Here is a 20493-nt window from a genome sequence, read left to right on the forward strand (position 1 = left end):
TTGACTGGGAGAGGTTAAGAGATTAGTTTCAGATAAGTACAAAAAATAGATCTATTATGAGAAATGGAATAAATTGTTGTGTTTAGAGAATGAGATTTCAAAGTTTAAAAATTTGGAAGTGATGTAGTTTTCTTGGATTGTTAGTTCTTAAGATGTGTGACTATATCTCAGTCTGGGTGAAATGGGGTGAACAAGATCATTGAAATTGAGGTATGACATGATCAGGGTATTAAAGGAGTTATCAATCTGAATAGAATTGATAATTAAAAATTCAGAAAGGAACAGTGGAGAAGGCTCATCTTTCTTTTGCGTCCAGGGGAAAATACTTTCAAAATCAAAGGCAAAATTTGAGTCTTCATCACAATGTTATCAATTCCAAGGCTTGAAATAAATTTTCATCTAAAATGTTGAACCAATTAAGGATAATTATTTCTTATGATGCTTCTTCAAATATTTGATATTCACCATGTCTCTCTTCCAATCTTTCTCAAGCTAAAACCTCTTGTTTCCTACACTGATCATTCTACAATACTCTTTCCTCATTTTGGTGTCCTCTATAGGATTTTAGAATTTATAGCAGGAAGGAATTTTAGATATCATTTTCTCATAAACCATTATGTTACAGAGGAAGAAACCTAGGCTCAGAATGGACCCTTCTCCTATTACCTCTGATTCTCCTTGCAAACTCTAACTCCAAGACCATTGTTCTGACCCATATATGGTAAAGCTTTCTGAGGTTCTTTTAAGTTGAGCAGCCAGCTGAACACACTGTACCTTGACTCCAACATAATGATGTTATTTTGCTCCTCTTTGAGAACTAAAGATAACAACTAACCAACTCTGTTTTCCCAGAGATCCAGACCCTTAGCATCCTCCCTCATACTAAAAGGATAACCAAACTATGTCAAAGATAAAAAGAAAGAAGGAAAGATATGGACCATGTGAAAGAAAGATAGAACAACTTATTTTAAAAATTATTTTCAGCTACTTAATTCAACATCTTAAATAACTGTACTAATTATCATTGTGCTTATATGTATTGAAAGGATATTTAGTATAGCAAATAGAAGACTGTCATTGGAATTAGGAAGACTTGAACTTAAATCTTGCCCTTGTAACAATGGCCAAGACTTCTCTAGTCAGGGCTGCAGGTAACCTCTTGAAGACTTAAGTTGTAGAAAAATTGCTAGTCCCCACAGCTGAGGGAGTAACCACACCAGAAGCTCCACATACTGAAGAAAAGACTGATTGAAAGAAGATTGAAAGAAGAGGGGGGGAAATCATGGCAAAAATTCAAAGAGCACAAAATTATTTTAAGACATTTTTTAAAAAACTTCTGTAGCGGATCATAGGAATAGAAAATCTTTAAGGTGATTATTTCATTCCATAATTCAAACTCTGCAGATTTCACTTTGCTGATACTGATTACTTGAGAATTAGCCTGGCTCTATCATTACTCATAAACTTTAGGGAACACCCACTGATAACAATGTGAAACATTCAATGCATTTACTGAAGGCTTCTACTCACCAGATCATTAAGACATATTTCAGCGATGAGGTCATGGGTGTTGTGTAAGTCTAGAATTTATGGAGTGATTTGTATTTTCAGGGAGTTCTGACATGTCTTTAGCAAAAGCCCTCAGATGCCATGGGTTGATGGCACTCAGAATCTTAGCTCAAGGATATAATCAGGTTGGAGCATGAATATGCTACACTAGAATTCTAACCCGCTGATACAAGTTAAGAGGGAAACAAGGTTATTTAAACAGTCCCTGCTTACATCTCAGCTACCCTTTAACGGAAACACTCTTCAATCCGTTAAAACTATCATTTGATCATCAAATGTAGTTTTGTTCTCGCCATAAAAAAAAAAAAAAAAACTGTGTTTAGACTGTCTAAAGAATCCATCTGACTAAATGAGAAAAACAAGCACAATGTTAATATTTCTCTGTGTCACTGTGTGTACAGAGGTTATACAGAAACCCTGAAGAAAGTGCATTACAGAAGAGTGAGATGCGTTTCCTCATAGTATTGTAGGTTACAGGGCAAAATTGCTGAGTCCTCCAGTATTTTCATATTTGTTGTAGAGTTTCTGCAGGACTTTGGACAAAGAAGTAATTGCTCATCTTCCACTTGTTAACATCGCAGGAGTTTCAGAATTGAAAGGGACCTCAAAAGTCACAACCTGAAGCATGATCCTCTCTACCACATGTCCAATACATGGTCAATGTATTGAGGAGTTCAAACTGTGGGGACCCACTACCTTCCCTAGGACCTTAACTGTGGGGAGAAGTCTAACTATCAGGAAGATTGATTTTTCTTATATCAAGCCTAAATTTTCCCCTTCACAATTTGTACCCATTGCTTCAAGTCCCACCACCTGAGTCCAAGGTACTTTTCATGGAAGAACCCTTCTCATAGATGAAGATGGCTATTGAGTCTCTTCTAAGAATTCTCTGGTCTTTTTCTACAAATTCAGTTATAGAGTTTTCATGATTGTGACTCTTCTAGGCTGATTATTAAGTTATATGTAAATAGTAATATGTAGCAATATAAACATACCCTGAAAACCTGGGTATAAGATCTTGCCTTTGACACATGCTGGCTTTAACTCTGGGCTAATAAAATGTCCTCCCAGTGATCTCCAAAAACAATTTAAAACTATGTCATAGGGTAGTTGTCAGTCTAGATATAGACTGGAGCAGAAAATATACACACCAGGAAATCCAGATCTGAAACAAACATATAAACTGAATGTTATAATGTGTATTGTAGAAGAAAGAACCCTAAGTATCCAAACCCTCAATTTCCTATTCTGTAAAATGAAGATTAGAATAGCCTCTATCTCACAGGATTGTTATAAGGATAGTATGCTATCTCAAGTGAGATAGACTATATATAGGATTTTGAAAATTATAAAGCTCTATATAAATACTAGATTTATTTTTAGAGCCAGTTATCTGGCTAGAGATCATTGAATCTAGAATCAAGAAGACCTGAAATTAAATCTGGCCTCAGATTTAAATACTAGCTATATGATGCTGGGCAAGTCACTTAGCCTCTGTCTCAATTTCCTAACCTCAAAAATGCATGTAATAATGATATCTATCTTCCAGAACTGTGGTGAAGATAAAATGAGATAATATTTGTAAAGCACTTTACAAGCCTTAATACAGTATATAAATGTACCTTATTTTTGAAATTATTCCTAAAAATGACACATATATTTGAATTTATAAGACCATTATTCTGTACTTCTCTTTGTGCATTGGGTATCCTTTTAAGACAAAAGACATTTGAACAATCCACTTATTTAAAATAGTGGTGTCTAAAGTTTGGACATCATCTGATTCTACTCATATGCCATATGGAGGAAGGTATCATGATCTAAGGAAATGTGTAAATATTTTGGCAAATAGTATTAGGAAGCTTTTTAAAATAATAAATGGAAAATAGAAGACCAGGACTTTCTGGATGATCCAAAGAGTTAAAAACTCTAAAGAAAAGTTGTGCAATTGAGCTGACATTATCAAGCATTGTATATCATACATGTCATTTACAATTCAGTACACAGCTATTAATAGGAGCTAACCTGAGTATCTGGAGAATGTTCAAACCAAAACCAGCACATTCAATGAATTGTAACTGTCTAGCACCTGTGATATTTGACCTTCTATACTTACTCTCAGGAACATGGCCATTGAATGATTTCACATTGTCTAGTGCTAATGATAAATTTTCCCAGGTCCTTTTGGCAATTGTTTATTTGACTTAGTTCCTGTAATTTTTGTTTTCATTGGAAACTGAGATCATACTGGAAGATTCTGAAATGTATTTATTATACGGAAAAGTGGTAACTTCTTAGAATAGAAAGTTTGTGACATGAATATTCTAAACAGTCAAGGCAACTATATAATTAATCATTATCCAATTCTACAGATGGTTACCATAATTTCTCTACCAGACAGAGGGACTGCATTCTTGTTGAGAAGAAACATTTATAATACAAGGAAATAGTATCCTGTCAGGTAGAAAGTAATGAGACTTTACCAAAAGTATATGACAAAGTATGCTTATCCTTCCATAAATTTCCATTTATGCAACCTCCACTTGCTTCAATTATGCTATAATACTGATTTTGGAGTGTGAAACATTAAACTATATGTGGAAAAGGCCTAAATACATTTGGTAGTTGGGAATACTACAACTCAGCTAAGCTTCTTATTAAGGCAGTAAGGAAAAAAAATTCAAATAAAGGGATCAAAATTATTATTGATTCTTTCTTTTATTGGTTTAATCTCCTATTCCCCTCAAATCTAGTGTCATGATTGTTTTATATATATATAAAGCTATCTTTATTAATCCAGGTAGGAAAATACAATTCTAAAAGAATTTATATTAATAAGACAAATTTAATCTTATGAAAGATATAAGTTGTAGTGCTTGTCACAAGGGATATTGCAGGCTTCCAACTCTTCTAGTTGCTATTGATAGGGTAACCTCTCAATATTAAAGCAAAAAAAAAAAAAAATGAAAGAAAGAAAGAAAGAAAGAAGAAGAAAGAGGAGGAAGAGAAGAAAGAATAATAGTTGATGACAGAAATGTTTACCTTCCTTTATCATAAAAATATTTCTTTCTGCAGGGCAAAATTTGGGAGTAAGATCATCAAAAAATAAAATATATGACAATTCAAAAGAACCCATAATATCATAATGGCTATCTTGGACATGTAATATTTCCCATGTAAGTTACTAAAGTAGCAAGAAAGAATTTTAAGGTCATCTAATTCAACTTCTTCATTTTATAGTTGAGGGAAAGTCTAAGTCACTTTCCAAAGGTGACACAGACAAAGCTGGGGTTCAATTATAAGTCCTCTGATGCTATATCCAATGATCTTTATAATTCACTGTATTCCTTCTTTACTTTCCTGCTATCAATTTTCAACTGGTCTTAGGCCTTGATAGAGATACTGAAATAGGATTCTTATTTCAATAAATATAACCATGAATGAAGATAAAATAATGACATCAATTATTTTCTAGAGAGGTTTAATAGTTAAGATTTCTTTAATTTTTTTCTCTACCAAATACAATGCTGGCAAGCTTTGGTGATTATACTAACTGGCTTTCTGATGGTAAAGTTGGACAAAGGTTTCTATTTCAACACATTCTCTACAGATGTTCTGGAATATGTCCAGAGGAGCCTAAGTCAGGAAAGAAAATACTTGGAAATCTTTATATTTTCTGTCCCAAAAAGTGACTGTGAGTGTCCTAGCATTGAGAAGGAAACATTGGAATGTAAATCCACTCATACTAGCTAGCCACTCAGATGGAAAATTGAACCTGAATGAAGATAGTCTAAGCATTCTAAATAAAGAATTCTAAATTAAACAGACTCCCTGAGTTCCCCTCCATCAATTTTCCATCCTATAAAATGACTAAATAGTAAGTGTTGCTTCAAAGTTAATAGTCACTCTGTGTCCATACCAACCAGCCCATTACAAGTTCATGGCTCTTTGGCATTTGGTATTCACTTAAGCATATGTTGATATTTTAGGGGTCACTGAAAATCCAGTTCATTCCAAATCTCTGCCCTCAAAGAGCTTAAAATCTAACAGGAGAGGTAATATAGAAACACAAAGAATTGTAATACAAGGTAATATATAAATGTTACAAAATCTCTGACTTTTGAAGAGAAATTACCTTTGAATTGGAAGTAAGGAAACTCTACAAAGCATCTAAGTGGAGTTTTGAAAGAAAGGAAAGATTACAATTGAAAATGATGTGGGTAAGGGGTTGGGAGAGAGGATCACTGATCCAGTTACCAGGAATCTGTAAGCAAAGCCAATGAGATTGGAAAGGTCAAGATGGAGAACCGATGTAATGTTCGGGCTAGCTTTCTGGAGGTCCTTCTGACAGGCCTTGATCTTTAGCTGGAGAAGTGATGAAGGCAGGAGAGCACCAGGAGAATGGTCAAAGATAGACTGTCTCTTTTCCAGTCCTTCTCAGCCGTTATATACCTTCATACAATTACATCATTATAGCATACTGAATATGTGTGAACTAGAGAACCATTACATCACCACACTCAGTACTAAATATATATGTAAACTAGAGAACCATCATATCATCAATTCCACTGAGTTAACACCTTGTTTCAAGTATACTTCTTCAGAGTTCTGGCCCTCTACAAAGAGCAGTCAATTTTCTCCCCTAATATATCGCAGGGAGAATTAGCAAAAAAATGTAGAAACCAGATTTCAAGAGGTCTTCAGGGTCAGTTAAGCTGTTTGAAAAATGTTTTCTGTAGGCAGTGGGGATCCACTTGGGAATTCTAAAATAATATAGTACCATACTGATTAGGATATTATCACAGTAGTGAAGATGAGTAGTAATTACCACATGAATCTAGTGATGGTGATGATGAAAGAAGAACATGGAAGTGAGAGAGAACATAGATGTAAAATTAGCACACATATAGGGAGCAATTTGGGGGAAAGAGAGAGGCCTAATGGATCTCAGAGCTGGCTTCAGAATCAAGAAGTCTTGGGTTCAAATTCCACCTTTGGCACTTAGCATTATTTGCATATATTTTTTCGAAAAAAGAAAAAAAATCAATTACAACTTCCACATTTTGAGGCTGAGTAACAGGAACAATTAATAGCACTATAAGTAGATAGAGAAATTAGGAAATGGAATAACTTTTTGGGGGGCTAGGACAATTGGGGTTAAGTGATTTGCTTAAGATCACACAGCTAGGAAGTGTTAAGGGGATTTGAAATCCCCTTACCATCCTTTCTTTTTAGAGGAAGAGATGATACTTCTCCTTATCAAGACCAAACTATCATCTTGCTTGTTTTCCTTCTATTCCATTCTTCCCTTACTTCTCTTCAGTGATATAGATTTATGACCATGAACAAACTCTTTTAACCTCTCTGAGCCTCAGTTAATTCATCTGTAAAGTGGCAATAATAAAATCTGTCAGACCTGCCTCATGGAATTCTTGTAAAGCTCAAATTCTATATATTAAGAGCTGTGTGAAAGCTGTAGGATTATTTAAAGATCAGGATCCATGGTTACAAAGCACTTTAAACATAGCATTTCATGACAACCCTTTAAGAGAGAAAATTCAAATACCTGCCCCCATTTTGCAGATGAGGAAATTGAGAAGCAGAGTGATTAAATGATTTTCCTGAGGTCTTGCAGTTAGTAGGCATCAGAACTGAGGTTCATCTTGGTCTTACCAAGTTTATACCAGTTTCTATTATCATTCTATTTTTTTCCCCAAGTACATTAAAATGTCTTAGGTGACCAACAGAAACACATGTAATATTTTATCTTTCAAAAACTCATTCTGAGAAGTGAATAAAAACAGCTCCATCCTTCTAATTTCATAAAGGCTTTTATTTGTTTGGTGCACACTCCCAGTGCTAACTAATCATCTTCTGATCTCTTCATGAAGCATGCTGGAATGACAGCAGCAGCTTTGACTCTCCTAGACAAAGCCAAGAAAAAAATATAAACAAATATGCTTGTTCATATCTCAACTGATTCATAACGAATGCCAAGCGAATTGCCTATCTCTGCTAGGAAAGGAAGATAAGGATCAGTCTACCTTGGGAACCTGGCATTGTACTGCCTCAGCAGAGAAACAAAGAGAGGAAGGTTTAATAAAGAAGAAACATTCCTCTCTTGCATCTGCTGTATCCCAGCCAAATGAGACCGGTGAAAGAGGGTGGAGAATAACTGAGACTGTAGGATTCTTAGATTCTTGGTGGGGGCTACTTGGATGTAAAACTGAGTTGTACAATCTGTTTTAGCATGTTTTTATATAGGCGAAGCCCATTTTAGATCATGGTGGGTGGGAGAAAATTCCACATTCCTGACTCCTTCCCCCCAACCAGAAAAAATATTGGTTTCCCTTCTCTCCCCCAACCTTTGAGAACCGGTCCTTGGACAAGTATGGCATGACATATAAGTCACCAAAGGGTGGGTAGATTGTATATCCAAGTATTAAAGTATTGTTCAAAACAAATGATAAAATCTTGTTGAATGACTGGTCTGCATCTTTGCTGAAGAATTACAGGGGGTATTTGGGGTAAGGAAGTGATGGGATTAAATATGCTGTGGCAGCAGCAGGACAATTTGTAATAAGTATCAGGAAATTCAACTTTCTCTAAACTCAAGAGAAAATCAGGGGAGGAAAGAAGGGAGAACAAAAAAGGGACTAAAGTTTGAAGAAAGAAAAGAGAGTAGAGTAACTGTTTGCCAATGGAACAAGTTGCTGAGTGGAACTAGTCTCATTGAAACAAATAGAAATAAGTCTGAGGACAGTAAGGAAAATGTGTGACTAAAGAACCAGGGGGTCAGCAATTCAGGGTCTCAGATTTTCAACTTGGATCTGCAGTTGCTGCATGCACTTGTGGGAGTCTGGAAAAGTCACTTCATTCCCCTGCTATCCCAGAGCTTAGATACAGACAGCAAGAACTTGCTTCATGGAACTGCTGGGAAAAATAGCTAATAAAAACAACTGTGAGGTCTATTACAAATATCCAGCAGTTATATAAATGGGGAAGAATAAATAAGGGCTCAATTTCAGGCCTATACAATAAAACAAAAGACTTTCATTTTCTGAAACCCTGTTTGTGACTTCTCTTCAGTTTACAACCAAGTGAGGTGGATCCTGTATTAGTTATCTTAGCCTTTTGCAGACTCTCAAGTTTGTTGCTGCATTAAAGGCAAGTTAAAGATTTACAAAGATAAGTAAGATAACATTTCTGAAAGAATGGGGCCAATGACAGAGGCAATGAGATAGTATTGATTTTCAACTGCAATTCCCTTGTTCTTCAGGGTTCAGAAAGCCATTTTAAAAAGGTAGCTGCATTTTTTTTTTCTGCTTCATTTCTATCCTTTTTATGAGTTTGAGAGCATTAGGAAAATTGACTCCTCACTACATTTTTATTATAAACACAATTTCATCTTGCTACTTGCCTCTCTATTGTGAAATTTAAAATAGATAAATGATAGAAACAACATAATTCACAATATAATATCACAAGATATGCATTGGTTCATTTATAGGCTTTTGCAGAGTAAAACTCCCATCTTAAAAGGTACAAAGTGCCATTTAAATATTATTGTAGTCATACTCTAAATTTGGCCCTAAATAGAACTGTCCTTGTTTTAAAGATGACCAGAAGTTCTATTTTCTCTTCTAAACAAGGCTCCATGAAAGTGCATCCCTAGGAAAGAACAGACATAGAAATTTTGGCTATTAATTTAAATTTAAAAAAATCTATAATTCCAACTCCCAATGAGGATCCCACTTGTCTTATCTCTTTAACTGAACACACAACACTCACCTATAGATGTAGCTTAACAAGAGGCCCTTGGACAGAACCATAAGTAGGAATTTTTGCATCCACAACAAGAACTTCATGCTATATACCCAGGTGAGTAATTTAAATAGTATTCTTAGTTGGAGGAAAAGGCTGGGGGCATAAAAAATGCCCTGTAGGAAAATACTGAATTTGGAACACCAGCATAAGACATGGGGAGGGGGAGGTGACAGTAATGAAAATTGGTGACCTACTTTATCTAATTATTCTTGCTAACCAGGTGCTAAGTGTTTTTTTAATTTCTACACTGCTAAAAGAATGCAAGTGGTATCCTAACTCTTTAAATTCAGTGCCCTCTGACTTTGGCATCTTGAGACAATGTCCCAGTCACCACGTCCTAGTTATGATTCTGTCCTGGAATCAACATGTTTCCTACACAGGAGAGAATTAAAAATCCAGGACCATTTTTGCTGTTGGCCATACCATGACTTTGAATACTATTTACAGAGATGAGACTTTTACTTTGTTCACAATAACAAAATTCTCCACTTTACAATCCAAATGTTCTTGGGTCTTATTCACTTGTAGGGAAGTACTTGGTTTGAAACTCTAACCCATATTTCCTTCATCCTTGGTTTCCTGTTCTTGTAGTATCTACTTCTGGCCTGCAACTTCTCTGGCTGAGTTCCCACTGCCTTATCTCCCTGTGGTCAACTTCAGAATTTACCTGAATATTAACTTATCACTTAATTGTTTTGTTGCAATGCTCCTCTTGCCTATCTGAACATTTCTTGGTTTCCTTCAAGAATGTCATTGTAGTAAAGTGAAAAGAGTACTAGATTTAGTCTCAAGGGGTTTGGTTTCAAATATTGACCCCAATCAGTTATTACTTATATGAACTTGAGCAAATCAATTATCTTTGTAAGTGAGAGAGTTTGATTAGATGAAGACTAAAGTGCCTTCAGTTTACTTGTCCAAAAACCTTCCTGGGCCTCCTTGATACCAACTTCCAACTTTTCTAGTCATTCACCCATGACTTATGAACTAATATATAACATACAAGTATATAATCTCTCTAGTTTACATATAGGTAGTTTATCTATCTATCATGAGACCTTCCTGATTACTTTTCCACCTTGTGGAATCACTTGTCACCTGACCCAAACAATCTAAACCGTGGCCTGGGTCCAATTCCAATTGAGTCTCACATATTTTAAAATTTTCAAAGTGGTAACAATTCAAATTTAAATGTTGATAATTTAATATTGGCAATTTACTGTTGTTGGGTTATTGTTTTTTTTTTAAATAAGTGCTGCTTTATCAATGAGCACTTCTATGGAGATTTAATAGCAACAACAACAATAAAAACCTACATATAAACTTTAAAATTTGCAAAGTTCTTTATATTATCTCATTTGACTCTCACAACAAATTTGTGAAATGAGTGCTATATTATTCATTTTTTACTGACAAGGAAATTGAGACTTACAATGCATAAGTGACTTGCCATGTTCTATCTATCACATCATGATTCTTCCACTCTAAATTTAATTTTTGTTAAGATTTAGTTTCAACACAGAGTGAGGAAACAGATTTGGAATAAGCCCATAACATATACTTAACTTTGGTTCTTGAGCTACCAGTTTACTTTGTTCCAAATCTTTGTCTAAATTCTATGTATAGGGCAATGTTAATGCAAATACAAGGAGATAGGAGATGGAATGTATAGTTTGTGTCATGTTTGGAGTCTATGAAACTAAAAAAGGCAGGTTGCAAGCAGATTGTGGGGAGCTTTAAATCAGAGGTTGAGAAATCTGTATTTATCCTAGAGGAATTAGAGACTCTCTGATGGCTTTTGAGCAGATGTGACAAGATCAGACTTATACTGATTATTTTGACAAGTATATAGATAATGGAATAAAGAGAGAAAAGACTAGCAGAGACATTGGGTATTCAAAAATACTAAATAAAATATATTTTTTTAAACGGAATATAACAATGCATGGAGCTTTTATTTAAAGATGGGGAAACTACTTCCCAAGATAGCCCTTTTATGTTTTGAATAATTCTAGTTGTTAGGAACTTTTTTTTTAATGTAAAATCAAGTTAAGCTTCTCTGAAATTTCCACCTTTTTCCCCTAGTTCTGGTCCTCTATGGCCTAGCAAGAACAAAATCTAATCTCTTTTTCTTGTGATTGTCCTTCAGATGTCAGAAGACAAATATTACATCCACCCTAAGTCTTCTCTTTTCCAGACTAAAGATTCTTTATTCTTTTAATAGACCCTCAAATAGAATGAATTTGAATATTGTAGTTGCTTTCTTTGTATATTCTCCTTTTAACTGACACAATATCCTTCTTATAATATGGCACCCAGAACTGAACTCCATCAGATGTGGTCTGATTAGGGCAGAGTCAAATAGAGCTATCATGCCTCTCAATGCAGTATAAGATTGCATAAACTTTGGGGGAGAGTGGTATGGCGGGGGAATCTTTGCTATTGTTTATATTTATCAAATATGACTTGTATTTAGCTTGCATTAAAACATGCTATCCAATTCTGACAGAGGTGATGGATTCAAGATACAGAATGAGACAAATTTTGGATATGGCCAATGCAGGAATTTGTTTTGCTTGGCTATGCTTATTTGTTACAAAGATTTGGGGTTGTTTTTGTTGTTCTTTTTTTCATCTCCATGAGGGGAAGATAGAAAGGCATGGGAAAAATGCTGTATTAAAATAACAAAAATAGAAAATTTTCAACTAAAATCTGACATTGAAAACCCTTCATACTAAAGATTGCATGGTTACCTAGATGGCATGGGATGGTCTCTGGCTGCTGTCTCTGTTAGTGAGGGTCTAGATGTAAATATGGCTCATTGAGTACACAGGAGTCAGCTATCCATCAGAAACAGAGATCTAGGGGCAGCAAATATTAGCTTTGTTAGCATACTAATAAGCTGTGATCTTGTCAGGGGATTGTTTATGGACTCTTTGTTTACCTGGTAGTGAGATGTTGGGGTTCCCTTTTGACTTCTTCCCTCCAGGCCCTGGCAGACAATTCTAGCTCTAGATAGCGTGCTGGGCCCCTCTCTCAATCCACACCTGGTCCCTGATTTGTGCCAGGTGGGAGAGGACACTCTAATAGTATATGGCAAGAGTCATAAAATGGATCTTACCCTTTGATCCTTTGATCCCATTATTCTCTTAAAGAAGTAATTAAAAAGAAGAAAAGAATTATCTTTATGGAGATGTTTACTGCCATCTTATTCATAAAATAGGAAAACTGAAAAGGGAACTAAATCTCCAACAATTGTAGAATGAGTAAACATATTATGGTATTCAGGCATGCATTTCCAACTGTCTGTACAGGAAATCTCGGACTGACTTTCCCACTCATTCCTCAAACTCAACCTGTCCAAAGCCAAGTTCTCCTCCTAATTCAGCTCTTTCTCCTGACTTTACCAGTTCTGTTTGTGGAGCCATCATTCGCCTAGTCGAGCTTTGATGCTATTTTGACTTTTTCCTCTCCTTAACTTCGCATGAGTAGACCGGCTTTTGTCTATTCCACTTCAGCAATAAATCTTACTTCTCCTTTTCTTCTTTTTACCCTGACATCCCTCAATTCAGGCTCTACACTCAGATTTTCTTGACTCTGGGACTTTACCCAATGTATTACCTACCTGCCTAAATATAGACTTGGTCATGACATACCATGTTCAAAAATCATTGCTCCCTTTTGTCTACCAAGAAAAGATCAAACTCCTCTGCTTAATATTCGAGGGTCTGTATATTCTCTTCTATTTTTTCCAGTTTTATCTCATATCATTTTCATTCATGGACTTTATACTCATGTATATGACATGTACAATTATGTGTACATATAATCATAGAAATCTGAAGTGGGTGCCCCATTCTTTGTGAGTGGTTTGCCATTTCCTTATCCATCTTATCTACAGATGAGGAAAATGAGACAAATAGATTTAAATGGCATGCCCAGAATCACACAAATAGTAGTAAGTACCTGAGGCCGGATTTTGAACTCTGGAAGAGTTCTTCCTATGAGTCTTCCTGACTCTAAGCCAGACACTCTCTCCATTGTGCCACCTAACTGTCCCTCAGTTTAAATATGACCTCAGACATTTATTAACTGTGTGATTCTGGGCAAGTCAATGAATCTTACTCTTAACTCTAAATACTCCTCAGTTTCCTTTTCTTCATCTAGACCGTACCTGATAACCAAGAATGTCTCAAGTTTCTGTCTTGGACTCCCTTCTCTCCATCTATCTACTATTTCACTTGGTAATCTCATCAACCGCCATGGATTAAGTTATCATCTCTATTCTGATGATTTCTCAGATCTATTTGTGGAGCCCCAACCATCTCTTAATCTAGTCTCCCTTCTCCACCTGCTTATTGAATATGTCAAACATGCTATCCAGCAAAAATCTTAAATTCAACATATCTAAAACTGAACTAACTTTCTTTCTCCTAAAAAGCTCATTTTCTTAACTTCCCTAGTATTCCAAAATATACCACCATCTTTCTCACAACCAGGTGTCATTCTTGAATCCTCACTATGTCCCATTCCACATTTTCAATTTGTTGCCAACTGTTGTCAATTTTATCTTCAAAACATTTCTCCTACATTCTTCCTTCATTCCTCTGACATTGCCCTACAGGGTCCAGATCTCTTGCCAATCTGAAGATAGGGAATATATACTCCTATGCAATTTTTAGGCCATATATTTTACTACCTTGAAGATGTTTCTGATGATGGGGATTGAGGCTAGAAAAGCCAAGTTATTTCAGAAGACTTTCAACTGAAAAACATTTCATTATTAGGGATACTTTCAGATTCTCCATAGTGGATGAATGTCCATGTAATATTCATCCCATGAGATTCTGGTGTCCCTTGTTACAACAGATCCAATTTGCAGTGATTTTTGTAATCATAATTATTCAAATACAACTCAAGTCCCTATCCACTGCATTCTCCATTAATTGTCTTAAAGCCATCAATTAGCAAGGCTTTTAACTATAAGAGAATAGGAAAATAAATAGAGGAAACTCCTCTCATGACAAAAGGTACAATTTCCTGCACACAAATTCCCAGAAGTAATACTTTTCATATGACTCATACTCTGAAGATTGTAGCCTATCTGGAATTCTCTATTTCTAAAATTCTTCTTGCTATTTTATTTCCCTTTCTCATTGTGGCTCAATTTCAAGTAGACGGGTGGTAATCCAGAAGCTCCTATTTGTTCTTTACAAAGCTGCTTTGAAATCAGCTGCTGGGTTTTGCTATCATTTGCTAAATCCAGACTCCACTGCTTAGAACAGTGACTGTCACATAGTAAGTGCTTACCAAAGTTAATAGATTAGTTTTTGATTGATTGCTACTGAGGCTCCATAAGCAGGGGTATTATTGCTTTTTTTTTTTATCAGACTTTCCACAGTTAATCAATTCATTTTCTACTTTTGTGTTAGTTAGGTCATTAGTGGCATTTGTCCCTGCCCAGAAAAGGACTTCCAGTATCAAGAACTTCTTCATCCCCAACTACCTTTCCACTTCACTTCTCCAAGCAGAAATTCCTTATGGTTCCCTTACTACTTAAATTGGTATGAAATAGAATCCTTTCAGTCTCTGATATGTCCCTAAAAGGTAGTGTCAGCACCATACAAAGTCCCCTTTCAGTTGCATCCAATAGTCTCTAGAAGGCTGTTAGTACAACTGGAAGCAGCTTGGTTAAACTGACAACTTTTGCACAAAATTGCTCTTGACAGCTTCCCCCTTCCATCCTTATTCAAGACATCCCTCTAGATTCAATGCCATGGAGATCCTAGATATAGGTTCCATGATTGCTGATTACAAGAAGTCTCAATCAAAACAGAATACTTCAAAATGAGATTTAGAAAATACAATGCAATAAAAATGAAAATTCCACTTGTATTGCTAGATTGTATAAAATAACTTGAAATCTAACAGAATCAGTATTCATGACAAGTTCTTCCAAATCCTTTTCATTTAACAAAGTGTGTAGAAATAGATGCACAAAGTTAAACTTTAAAATAGTATATCCTGTCAGGGTCAAGCAAATCACTAATATAACATCTAGAGTTAAGAATAGACTTAGTTTCCCTAGTTTTTTCTTTGTACGGGTGATTTGTTACATTCTCTGAGGCATGAAGAGTATAAAATAATTCTAAGTTCCTCCTCTATTCACTGTTTAGGGTACCATCCTACACAGCTGTCAGAAAAACGACTTGGTTATGCCTTCCACCCCACAGCTGCTATGGCCAGACTGTATCCAGGGACCACTCTAGCTGTTGCTATGGGAACAGCAGAATATCCCCTTGTATTGCCTCTAGCTTTCTCTTCCAATAGGCCCAGCTGTACCAGATTGTGCTGGCCCCTCTGTACCATGATGAGAGTCTGTTCTTCCTCTCTCTTTTCTGTATGCAAAGATAATCAATTTAAGAGCCATCTAAATGCTCAGAAGTTCAAATATTTAAAGCCAGACTTAAGTATTGTTTAAATTACTCAGAGTTCTTAAATTCTTAAAAAGAATTTAGGCTACTTCCACTATTGAGTCTGCCAAAGTAACCAGAAGAAGAAGAATTGATTCATTTGGCAAACACTAATTTCAAAATCTCAAAAAAGCATTTCTTTTTTTTTTTTTTTTTAGTTTCTCTTTGAATCAATCAATAAAGAGAAAGAAATGTATAAAGTTTAATCCAAGATATTTTGATTACCTGATATCCTTCAGTATCACTTATTTTAATGTGTCATAGACCCTTTTTGGCAGTCTGGTGAAACCTAAGAATTAATTATAATATCAATGATTAAATGAGATAATATTTGTAAAACCCTTTTCAGAGTACCTGGAACAAGCAACATCATATAAATGCTTCCTCCTTCCCTCTCCCTCAGAACTGTGTTTTTAAATGTATAAAGTATATGGGGTTATAATGAAAACAAATCCTTTTGAAATATAGGTACCACCAAATACTTTTTAAAAAACAACTGTCTGTTCTCTTTTCCCCTTCCCCCCACTTGCCTCCAACTTTGTAAAGAACTTCTGAATTAGAGGGACTAGAACAAAATATGGTGTATGGGGTAGATTTTTATCTATACCTTTAAATCAGTCAATCAATTAGCATTTAAGTGACAAGCATTAAGCAAAATACTGTATCACATATAAATATTAAAACATTCATTTCTTCAATGTCTGTATGTTGAAAACCTTTTTTTCTTATTTCAAAGACCAAATCATCTACTTAATTTTATCAATATTTTAGATGAAGATACATTTTTTTTTTTTTTAGCAGATGTATAGCTAACATAGATCTGAGAAAGACAGTTAATGCATTGGATGTCAGAATCCAAAAAGGTCTCAATGGTGGTCTCCATTTGTTAACTGATTTGAGTGTCTAATGTTAGAAATAATAAGCAAACACACTTTAAATACCAAAAGCATTTATTAGGGAACCAAAATATACTTTTGTGGTAGAATAGAAAAAGGTAGTCAGAGGACTTGGGTTCAATTCTATCCTTTGATGCCAATTGCTACCTGTGTGAACATGGGAAAATTACTAAACTCCCTGCACCCCAGTTTCTTTGATTATAAAATCAAGTAGTTAAAATAAATACCCTCTAAGGAGTTGTCTAGTTTTGAATGAATAATCCTAATAACTCTATAAATAATGATCCTAAATATATGGCTCACAGTAAATCAAGCATATTGCCCATGTGGTCAGGATCAGTTACTGTCTCTGCAGAATTTCCCCTTTGTCCAAATTGAATATCACAAGCACATTAGCATAAGAATGGTAGTGATAGAAATTGAGTATGTGACAAAATCAGTTTACCCACTTGCTACATAAACAAGCTAGAATAGTGGTGAGAATCTGAATAAGAAAAAAAAAATTAATAGACTTAACCTTACACTTAGACTTTAAAAGTCTTAAAATTGGGTTAAAAAAAATTCCTGAGTATAACATGAGATAAAAATAGCTAGATAGCAGTTCCTCTGAAGAAAAAAAGATCTAGGGATTTTGGCAGATCACCAACTTAGCAGGAGTTAGTACTAACCTGTAGACAGAAATAGTGATCCATTGATTTCCATGAAAGTATGATGCCTTCATAATGAGGGACCTCAAGACCATGCCTTATGAAAAATAATTAAACAAATTGAACTTGTTTAGCCTGGAGAAGAATGGTAGGTGTCCTCAACTATTTGTAAGCCTCTCTGACTTGTAGAAGAAGGATAACATAAAAAAAAAAAATGATAGAAGATTGCAAATAGGTAGATTCTTGGCTTGGTGTAAGAAAAAACAAGAGCAATGTAAAAGTGAAAAGGATGGACTCACTAGATATCTTCAAGTGAAATCTGAATGACTATTTGTGGGAAATGCTATTGTGAGGATTATTCATTGGGTTGAACACAAAGGTCTTTGAGATTCTTTTTATTTTTGGTAATATTCTATTTTCCTCCATTATATAAACATATAGATGTATATACATATATGTATATACAGACACATATGTTGAATAATTTTTCAAAGTTTTGAGTTCTAAATTCTATATCTATCTCCCTGCTTCCCCTTCCCCTCCCTGAGACAGTAAGCAAACTGATACAGATTGTATATGTGCAATCTTGTTAACACTTTTTAAAGTCCTTTCCAATTCAGATTCTGTGACTTCTTGCTAAGTTCCTATGTTTGACTGGGATTATAGATGCACCTGGTTTCCAGTTTATGTGCAGAGCTAAGATGATAGGCTAATTTTGGATTCAATAAATGATGCCTGGTATCTCTAATCCTAAGGTTATTGTTTTATAACACTCTTTACACCTCTCAACTACCCACCTTCTTCATCCTCCTTGTTTCCAAGGATGTCATCCATTCTAGAATCCAGTGACATCGCAGAAAAATATTTTTCATTTACAGTATTAATACACACAGTTCCCCCTAAAAATAAAAAAAGATCATTTATTTTATTTTATTTATTATTATTATAGCTTTTTATTTCCAAGATATATGCATGGGTAATTTTTCAGCATTGACCCTTGCAAAACCTTCTGTTTCAAGTAGAAAAGGATCATTTACCTTTAGAGGAGTTATAGAAGAAATACATGCTGTTCAGAGATGAGTGATGCTATAAAGGAGAGAAACAAACATTTATTAAGCACCTACTATGTGCCAGGCATTCTAAGCACTTTATAAATTTTATCTCATTTATGGTTGTAACCTCTAAATAAGTTTATCTACTTCTACTCAACTTCTTTCTGATTCAACCATCATTATCATTGCCATACTAATCCTTCTATGATACAATAATAATAAATAATAATAATAATAGCTAACTATGTACCAGGCACTGGTACATAAATTATCTCATTTGGTCTTTGGGAGGTAGATGCTATTATTATCCTCATTTTACAGATGAGGAAACTGAGGCAAGCCAAGATCGAGTGGTTTGTCACACATCTAGTAAATGTCTGAGGGTGGATTTGAATTCAAATATTTCTAACTGCAGACACAGCATTATATGCAGTCTGCCACCCTCTGCATCCAGAGAATTCCTTGTGGAGTTATTAAACACAAGAACTTTTCCCATGATAATCAGTAAATAAAACCAACACACATGGAATTATGCAAGGTTCTACACTATTGGGAAAATTTCATCAGTCATTATCCTTGTCCCCAATATAAGAATTCTTGAGCAAACTGACATTTAGTTTGACAGATGTGAGGAAAAAACACAGCTTAGTTACATTTTACATAAATAAACCATACTTCTAAAATTAAGTTTTTTATTTAGAATAACATTTTACTTCTTCCTAATTATATGTGAAAGCAATTTTTAACATTTTTAATATTTTAAGTTTCAAATTTTCTTCTTTTCCTTTCCTCCCTTCTCCCTGAGACAATAAGTAATTTGATTATAGACTATACATGTATAATCATGCAAAACATTTTCACTTTAGTCATGTTATGGAAAAAAAAAGAAAAAGAATAAAAATAAAAACAAAAAATATGAAAAACAGTATGCTTTATATTGTTTCTAGGATATGCTATAACATATTTAACATGTATAAGACTGCCTACCATCTAGGGGAGGGGATGGAGGGAGGGAATGGAAAAATCGGAACAGAAGTGAGTGCAAGGGATAATGTAAAAAAATTACCCATGCATATGTACTGTCATTAAAAAGTTATAATAAAAAAATTTGAAAAAAAAAAGAAAAATAGTATGCTCCAATCTGCTTCAAGACTCTATCAGTTCTTTCTCTGGAAGTGAATAACATTTTTCATCATCAATGCTTTGGAATTGTCTTGGATCATTATCTTGTTGAGAAGAGCTAAGTCATTCACAGTTGATCATCATACAACATTGCTGTTATTATGTACAATATTCTTCTGGTTCTGCTTACTTCACTTTTTATCAATTAATGTAAATCTTTCCAGATAAAATTAACTCTTTAAAATATCATTCACTGAGTAGTTGATATTAGTAACAATCTTTTTCTCTTTCATGGGAAGGGTTGGTCCAAACCTGTAATTTCATTACATTGGGAATTCCCTGAATGGAAATTTTGTCCATCCACATAAATCAACATTTTTCTACAACTAGTTCCCATCAGCACTGATCATTAGCTTATGGTCATCCAATGCTATGTGTCAGAGGTAGGACTTATATCTTGGAGTGCCAACACTGGTGTCCTAATAACTAAAATAGATTTTCTCCTATTTCTGTCTTTTGGGATCATAAAGTGTAAATGTTCAGGGTTGTGTTATTTTTTATCATTGTGTGTAGCAGGCAATATTGTTCACTAGTATAAGCTTCATGGAAACCTTATAGAGCTGGGTTTTGCCTCTCTTTTATTTTTCTCCACAAAAACACAACTGAACTACGTAAATTCAAAAACACCTGACCTAGAAAGTGCCATTTTAAACTTTAAAACCTCATTTGTTATTTTAGAGAATCCTTAGCTGGGTTTCAAAAATTGGCAGTCTCTTTAATACTAAAGCAATCAAACCAATTCAGGAATTTTATTTTATTTAGCATGAATATTTGAAAACAAGAGCTTTATTTAGAAATCGTTTATTACTAAATAATTGCACAAGATCAGCATTTTAGGGGAAATGTG

General features: G+C 34.7%; 1 protein-coding gene and 1 long non-coding RNA gene across 2 annotated transcripts in view; one reads left to right on the forward strand and one right to left on the reverse strand.

Annotated features, from left to right (window-relative positions):
- The window catches only part of LOC116422995, a 302761-nt gene that overhangs the window by 55749 nt on the left and 226519 nt on the right, over positions 1 to 20493 (forward strand). The window lies entirely within an intron of this gene.
- On the reverse strand, positions 17434 to 18712 carry LOC116422998. Its single transcript, XR_004233485.1, has 3 exons — positions 18450 to 18712; positions 18210 to 18311; positions 17434 to 17509 (listed from the first exon to the last, which is right to left on the reverse strand). It is a non-coding gene; the product is annotated as an uncharacterized LOC116422998 (long non-coding RNA).

This window comes from Sarcophilus harrisii, chromosome 3, assembly GCF_902635505.1.
Source record: "Sarcophilus harrisii chromosome 3, mSarHar1.11, whole genome shotgun sequence".
Classification (NCBI taxonomy): Eukaryota; Metazoa; Chordata; class Mammalia; order Dasyuromorphia; family Dasyuridae; genus Sarcophilus; species Sarcophilus harrisii.